Here is an 8,968-nt window from a genome sequence, read left to right on the forward strand (position 1 = left end):
GCCTCAGGGGGGCCTGGGAGCGATGCCCACGGGGATGGGCTCCAGGGAGTGGCCCAGCCCTGGGGGCGGTGGAAGGGGGGTCTGTGGGAGATGGGCCCTGGTAGGGATGGAGGGGGGATGGGCTCTGGAGACTGGACCGGCCCTGGTAGGGATGGAAGGGGGTCTGTGGGGGATGGGCTCTGTGGACCGTCCCAGTGGTGAAGCGGGGAGATCTGTGGGGGATGGGCTCTGGGAGTGTCCTGGCTCAAGGAGAAGTTGGGGGAAGGGAGGGTCCATGGGGGATGAAACTGCAGCTCTCCCCTCAGCTTTGCCAAAAGGCCCAGCCTTGGGGGTGCATATGGAGACTGAGGCTCCCTGTGGCCAGGCTACTGTGTGTGGAGGGGCTGGGGGGACTAAATAGGGGATGAGGACGCCTGGGAAGTGGAGGGCGCTTGCGGACTTTGTATGAGGAGGTTGCGGGAGCACTGAGCGGTGAGACTGCAGCTGGAGCGATGCCACGTCCAGGCACCGTCCGGGTGTCCCTTGCCTCCTCAGTGAATCTCCTAGCTGCAGAGGAGGTGGCTGAGGTGTGTGGGAAGCAAGCCAGGACTTTCTATCTGTCACCTCATAGGCCAGGTTGCGGGGGACCTGGCTTCTTTTGTCCTCTCCCAGCACTGAACTGGGGCACCAAGCACAACTCACTATAAATGCAAGCAACTATAGCTCTGGCTCTAGCACAGCTCCAGAAAAGGCTGTTCGTGGGGTGTTCACTGCAGCACTTAGCCTGTTGCCTCTTAGCCTGTTGCCAAAGCAAAAATGATTCTCATTGATAAACAAGAACAGGAGTAACTGATGTTTGGGAGCTGGGCACTGCTGAAAAGGGGAGGGTCCTTTTTCTATTTTATTACCTGTAACTATAAACTTTGCCCTAGCGGTGAAATGTTATGTCCTACCATCAGCCACTGTTGTAGATCATTTGTGGTTAATGGGGTACTGTATCTGTAACTGACCATTGCTTAGAAGGAATTAAACCACTGCACTGCCATTTTGAAAGGGGCTGAATATTCAGAGCCCAAAACCAGAAGGCACCGTTGTGACCATCTAGTCTGACCTCCTGTAGAACACAGGGAATAGAACTTCCCCAAAATCATTCCTAGAACACATATTTTAGAGAAACAGCTAATCTTGATTTAAAGATTGTCACCGATGATGAATCAGCCATGAGCCCTGATAAATTGTTCCAATGGTTAATTAACCGCACTGTTAAAAAAATTTACACCATATTTCCAGTCTGAATTTGTCTAGCTTCAAAATTTCCAGCCCTTGGATTGTGTTATAACTTTCTGTGCTAGATTCAAGAGCCCATTATCCAATCATTCCCCAGGTAGGTACTTATAGGATGCAGCCAACCAAGCTGGCTTTATCGTCTCTTTTTGTTAAGCTAAATAGATTGAGCTGTTTGAGCCTATCACTCTAAGGCAGTGGTTCTCAACCTTTCCAAACTACTGTACCCCCCTTTCAGGAGTCTGATTTGTCTTGCATATCCCAAGTTTCACTTAACTTAAACTGCTTGCTTAGAAAATCAGACATAAAAGTTACTGAATAATTGTTTACTTTCTCATTTTTACCATAGAATTACAAAATACATCAATTGGAATATAAATATTGTTCTCACATTTCAGTGTATAGTATGTAGAGCAGTATAAACAAGTCATTGTATGATATTTTTAGTTTGTACTGCACTGGTGCTTTTTATGTAGTCTATTGTAAAACTAGCAAATATCTGGATGAATTGATGTCCCCCTGGAAGACCCCTGTGTACCCACATACCCCTGGTTGAGAACCACTGCTGCAAGGCATGTTTTCTAATCCTTTAATCATTCTTGTGGTGCTTCTCTGAATTCTCTCCCATTTATCAATATATTTCTTGTATTGTGGGTACCAGAACTGTACACAATATTCCAGCAGTGGTCACAACAGTGCCAAATATAAAGGTAAAATAGCCTCTTTGCTCCTACTCGAGCTTCCCCTGTTTGTTCATCCCAGGATTGCATTAGCTTTTTTGTCCACAGCGTCACACTGGGAAGTCGTGGTCAGCTGATTATCCACCCTGACCCCAAAACCTTTTTCAGAGTCACTGCTTGCCAGGATAGAGTCCCCCAATCCTGTAAGTATGGCCTACGTTCTTTGTTCCTAGATGTATATATTTACACTTAACCATATTAAACCACGTTGCTTGCACCCAATTTACCAAGCAATCCTGATCACTCTGTATCAGTGACCTGTCCTCTTCATTACTGACCATTCCCCCATATTTTGTGTCATCTGCAAACTTTATCAGTGATTTTATGTTTTCTTCCTGGTAATTGATACAAATGTTAACTAGCATAGGGCTAAGAAAAGATATCAGGTTAGTTTGACACAATCTATTTTCCATAAACCCCTGTTGATTTGCATTAATTACTTTACTCTTCTTTTAATTTATTAGTCAAGTCCCCTACCAGCTGCCCCATTATCTTGCCCAGGATCAATATCAAGCTGACAGGCCTATAATTACCTGGCTTATCCCATTTACCTTTTAAAAAATTGGCACAACATTACCTTTCCTGTGTCTTCTAGAATTTCCCCAGGGCTTCCAGACTTATTGAAAATCAACTTTAACGGTGCAGCAAGCTCCTCAGGCAGCGCTCTTAAAACTTCTGGATGCAAGTTATCTGGACCTGCTGATTTCAAAATGTTTACTTCTAGTAGTTTCTGTTTAATATCCTCCAGAGACACTGCTGGAATGGAAAGAGTGTTATCATAAAATGACTCATCTGTTTTTTCCCCCCCAAATACAGACAAATGTGAATATAGAGGTACTTGGCAGCATTTCCATGAGTCCATTTTTGTTCATATCTGCTGCTGTGGATTTTAGATAGCTGAAGATGCTTCCCTCCATTGGGCTCTGTATATAAGATGTGCCACAAGAGGTCATTACATGCCTCTTGTCACAATTAATACATACTAACCCATGTGAGAATGATGGGTGGCCAGGATGACAGGGACAAGACCAATTCCAGGAGTTTCAGCTTGTGAAGTCTCCTACTTATCCATTCATCTGGGGGAACCGGTTTGTCCCTCTGCTGCATGGAGGGGTCTACTCCTTTAGCACGACCATGAGATCCACACTGATCTCAGGAGATCCACAGAAGACAGGGTGCGGGTGTTGTCTCCATTCTATGCTTGGCCCCACACTAGCTCTTGTAGGATCTGTGCTTCCAGGTGCTGTTCCTACACAGCAGCCCTTGGAACCCAGAGAAAGTTCCACAGGGCTGAGGGGGGGGGGAGAGACTAAAGCACCAGGTCAGACGGTATTAAATTGCATTTCTTACTGCTGTGTGTTTGGAGGTTTGGAGCTGAAGGAGCCCCCTTCTGCCCCTGCTCTGACCTCTACAATTCCATGAAGCTGGAAGTGCAGGAGGAGCTTACAGAGGGGTACTGTGGGGGTGGGAAGGAAGGGAAGGAGCAGATTAGAGTGGTAGAATTTCCTTCTCTCTATGGATTCTTCTAGACTAGAGGTTTTGCTCCTGTTGTAACTCAAGCTGCTGTTATTAACTTGAGCTAAGTAACACAGTTGTAAATTGGATACCCCACACACTGCACAGCAGTTTATTCCAGGACCTAAGTGTTTGTGGTTCACCTTTGGGCTCAGCCTACAGCAAACATTTCCTCTGAAATTCACTCCTGTTAGACTGAAGTGGGTGGAAAGGGGGGCGGGGGGGGGAGTGAGAGTATTCCATAAAATGGCATTCGGGGGGGGGGGCAATTTTCCTCCATTATGGACACAGATTAGTGCATGAGGCCTTCAGTTTTTGTCCAGGAAAACCTTGCATTGACTTCAAAGGGAATTTTACTCAGGGAGGTACAGAGTCCTTCAGGATTTGGCCCCATGCTGTACATACCTGTGAAGTCCAGCGTAGAATTAAGACTTGCTCCTGTGCTCAGGCTGCAACTGGGTCAGTCATTTGAACCAAAGCACCATTATTCTGTCTCCAGACAGCTGAGACGTCTTTGGTGGTATCCTTCTCAGCCTGAGCACGGCGATAGAGACATAGCACAGTGTTCAGAAAGCAACAAAAATTATTTGGAGGAACAAATTGATGAGGGAAGATCCAAAGACCCTGGAGATGACTGAGTGGGGACTTGGTAATCTACAGCTATTGTAAGTGAATAAAACAGCAAGTATGGGGTAGAAGCTGCTCAAACAATCTGGTTTTTTTTGGTCAGAGCAGTGAGCTTGATTACACTGTTGCCCAAGGAAAGTGCCAAGAGTCCACTCACTAGAACTTTAGAACATGTAGGAAATCATCCTGCATGGATAGAGAAAGGGACTGGATTCAGGAGGGTCCTTCCATCTCTAACTTCCATGATACGGGGCTGGGGGCAGGAATACATCTTCAGCAGCTTTGGGCTATTTCTTAGGTTGTTTGCGCAACATTCTTCAAATACATTGCATGAATGCCGAACTGACTGGTTTCCTCCAAATGCCCATGTCTGGATTTATAACAAAAATCCTCTTGCGACTCAAAGTAAAATGTTCATGTAGCTCTGTGTGCAACAGCAGTCAAAAAGCTAACAGAATGTTAGGAACTATTAGGAAAGGGTTAGATAGTAAGACAGTAAAATATCATAGTGCCTCTATACAAGTCCATGGTATATCCACACCTGGAATCCTGTGTGCAGTTCTGGTCACTCCATCTAAAAAAAGATGTATTACAATTGGAAAGGGTACAGAGAAGGACAACACAAAATGATTAGGGATCTGGAACAGCATCTGCATGAGAAAAGATTAAAAAGACTGGGACTTTTCAGCTTGGAGAAGAGACGACTAGGAGGGGCTATGAAAGAGATCGATAAAATCTTGACTGGTGTGAATAAGGAGGTGTTATTTACTCCTTTACATAATACAAAAATGGGGTCATGCAATGAAATTAATAGGCAACAGGTTTAAAACAAACAAAAGGAAGTACTTTTTCACACAGCGCACAGGCAACCTGTGGAACTCGGTAGGGAATGTTGTGAAGGCCAAAACCATAACAGGGTTCAAAAAAATATTAAGAACATTCCTGGGGGACTCAGCCAAGATAGTCAGGAATGTAACCCTATGCTGTGAGCGTCCCTAGCATCTGTTTGCCAGAAGCTGGAAGTGGAGGACAGGGATGGATCAGTCAATGATTGCCTGCTCTGTTTATTCTCTCTGAAGCATTGGCTACTATCAGAACACAGATACTGAGCTAGATGGACCATTGGTCTGACCCAGCATGGCCATTCTTATGCCTAGGTGCATAACTCCTATTGATTTTAATGGTAGCCTAGGTGCTTTTGGAAATCTCACTAGGCACATATCTGCATCTTTAAACATCTAAATAGTCTGGCCACACATAACTAGCCAAATGTTTAGTGCAACCAGGACCTTAGATTTTATATCCTACCTTCCCTTTGAAGTATTTCTCCAGTAGTGACATTACTTAACTTTCTCCTAGTATGTGTTGTATGCACTGTTGTTGTAGCTGTGTCAGTCCCAGGATATTAGAGAGACAAGTAGGTGTTGGCACTCTCTCCAGCAGGAAAAAATCTAGTTGTTCCCTTGTCCCCACTCCTTACATCATTATTGTCTCCTTTAGGCCAAGGGATTCCCTGTGCAGACACTCCTACAGCCACATGGGGCCCCACTGAATTAAAATGGGTGCAAAGTTGATCCACAGGGAACCACTTGCTGGATTGTGTCCTTAGATTTAAAGCTTTTGTTAAGAGATATTTCCCTCCAGCTTAAAGAGAAAAATTTGTTACTGATCCAGATCATTTCTCAGACTGGATATGGAAGCAGACTCATAGCTGGAATCACACATAAGGGCACACGATATGGAATCATAAAGGGAAAGGTCTAACCCCATTTTATAGATATTAGTGTGGTTCTACTATGAAAGGTGTAAGTGCTTTCTCCTGGGGACAATTGTGTCTTTTCTAAACATATTGTTGCCAACTCTTGCGATTTTATGGCAAGTCTCACATTATTTGGTGTTTCTCTTAAAACTCCAGCTCCTGGAGTCAAGAGAATCTCAGACACATGTACACACAAAATTAGCCCTGATGGTTGTCGAGAAAATTATGAAATGTGACTCAAGAGCATCCTAAAGGCTGAGAAAGCTGAAGACAAAAAGAACCCACAATACATTTATTTTTTAAAAAATCATGATTTTTATGCAAATCTCATGATATTTAGAGGCCTGATTCAAAATTTTTGAATGCTTGAGGTTAGCAATACCGTGAATGTTTTTCTGAAATTCAAAACTTAGGCCCTGACTCTGCAGTGAGGTCCCTGTGCTCATGTACAGCCACACTGAAGTCAATGCAGATCCCTGCACCCACCTGGAACGCACTGACTTCAGCAAGGCTTTGCACAGGTTTAGGGGGTTCCCTGCATGCGGCTTGCTGCCTTACTTCTTTACCAGTAACATTCAGTTGCTAGAAGTACTTTTAGCTTATTGTGTACTCGATGCTAACTTCAGCCAGCAACTTCTTTTGCCAGAGTAACAATTGCAGACTCAGGACCAATGTGATAGGTAGCTGCTACCCAGGGAAAATATCAGGAAAATATCTTAAGCTAACTTGGGGATAGAAGGTGAAAGAGAGGACAGAGGCACCAGGTACTAAATAGGGAAAGACAGCTTACCAATCGGGAAGGTTAGTGGAAAGGCACTATTTTAAAATCTCTGGTGTCTGATAACTCAAAAATTCCTCTTTGTGACTGGGCTTTTAAGCCTCAGACATATGAAGAGATTTTTCTGAGCATATTTGCAGCTTTATACCATGAGATGCTAGCCAAAGAACTCTAAAACCAGAAAGGGGCACATAGTTTTCTTGACTAGGATGATGTATTTTTATAATGAACCTTCAGAATTAGACAAAAGGGAGTGGGACACTTTTCAAGCTAGAAGCTGAAAAGGGAAGCTATTCGCAACATTCTTAAGAAGTATTGTCTCATTGGACACTGGAGACCAACCAAGCATTCAGGCTTTGGGGTGGGAGGAATTCACCTGATTTTTAAGAGAGCCACAGCCCAGCCTCCCATTATAGAGGCACAATCTTGTGCTCACAAATAATTGTGCCCACAAAAAGGTAATTTTTAGACAAGATCTCCTGTCTTGAAAGTGACAAACCAGATCTATCTGTGTCAGTTCTGCCAGGCTAACAAAAGTGGAAAGCAGTAAGCATTTATTTTTCCCTCTACAGTCAGCATTGATTACTCTGAATACACACAGGGAGCAGACCTGTGTCTTTCTTCATAGATGTTAACTTGTTTTACAAGGGAGTAGACCCAATATAATTAATACACAAGGGAGATGTTAATATATGGGGGAGGATTTAATTCTCCTAAAGAAACAAAATCGGGAGAGCCATATAACAATAACTAAAAAGTGCAGTATTATACTGGTTACATTGTAGCAAGCTGCAGCATTAAGAAAAGTTTAATAGTTTAGGCTGGGAGGAGTGTTTCAAAATTTTTGCTCCATGGATACACACAGAAGCACCAGTTAGGTTCTGTGAAATGAAAAGTTCCAGAAACTTAAGAGAAAAGAAGTGTGTGATATTTGATAGCTTTAAACTGAGAAAGGCCACTCGAAGTGGTTTTACAGCAAAGGCCATCATCCTTTTCCTCCACTGAGCTAGCTGCCTACAATAGCTCAGGAACACCAAGCATACCCTCCCTAGGTCTCCTCTTGACAGCCACTGTTTCCCCAGCATCTTTTGACAAGACTGAAGGGATCAATGCTGGGGAGACAGTGTGCTTTTTCTGCAAGCGTTGCCAAAGTTAAGACTTTCTGTTTGCTTCCCGAGCTGCATGTTTAATCAAGAAGAAAGCATTTCACACAAGCTGCTTGAGTGGCTTGTTTTCAAGGGAACCAAATGGGATTATGAAAAATAGGATGCAAATTGGGATAATGAGCATGACATTACTAATATTGTAAAGCACTTCTAAGCAAGCAAATAAATATCCTTATTGCATTTTTTTTATTCAAGTCCCATGCTAGTTTGTGAAACAGGAAATAAAATTGTATTTCCTGAGGGAAAGAAAAAGGAAACAAAGTGTCAGCCTGGAAAGCGAACAAGGCTAACCCTTGTTTTCTGCTCTGATTCATTTAGGCCATCGCTATTTCCATTAAGGCTGGGGTAGTTACTCATCACAGAATGCACTGTATTCTAGTGGATCAAGCAAAGCAGTGGAACTCAGGAGACCTGGGTTCTATTCCTAGCTCTGCCACTGGCCTGCAGGGGTACCTTGGGTAACTCCCTTCCCCTTTCTATGCCTCAGTTTCTCCATCTGAAAAATGGCGATAATGATACCGACCTCGGTAAAGTGCTTTGAGGTCTACGGATAAAAAGTGCAATGTGAAGAACTGGTCTGACATCAACAATGACATTCAATAAAGTATTTCATTTGGGAAGAAAAAAATCAGGTATGCCAAGTGGGGAATAACTGGCTTAGGTGATAGTACTACTGAAGAAGATCTGGAGGTTATAGTGGATCACAAATTGAATGAGTGTCAATATTTTACAGTTGCAAAAAAGGCAAATACCATTCCAGGATGTAGTAACAGGAGAGTAGTATCTAAGACCTGAGAGGTTATTGTCTCACACTAGCTGGCCCTGGCGAGACCTCAGCGGTAGTAGTGTGTCCAGTTTTGGGTGACACACTTCAGGAAAGCTGTGGACAAATTAGAGAGTCCAGAGGAGAGCAACACAAATGATAAAGGGCTTAGATAACATGACTGTGAAGACAAATTTTAAAAGGAGTGGGCATGTATAGCTTTGAGAAAAGAAGACTGAGGGATGGGGAGGGACCTGATGACAGTCTTCAAATAGGAAAAGAGTTGCTATAAAGAGGATGATGATCAATTGTTCTCCATGTCCACTGAAGGTAGGACAAGAAGTAATGGGCTTAATC

This window comes from Mauremys mutica, chromosome 6 (genome assembly GCF_020497125.1).
Source record: "Mauremys mutica isolate MM-2020 ecotype Southern chromosome 6, ASM2049712v1, whole genome shotgun sequence".
Lineage (NCBI taxonomy): Eukaryota > Metazoa > Chordata > Testudines > Geoemydidae > Mauremys > Mauremys mutica.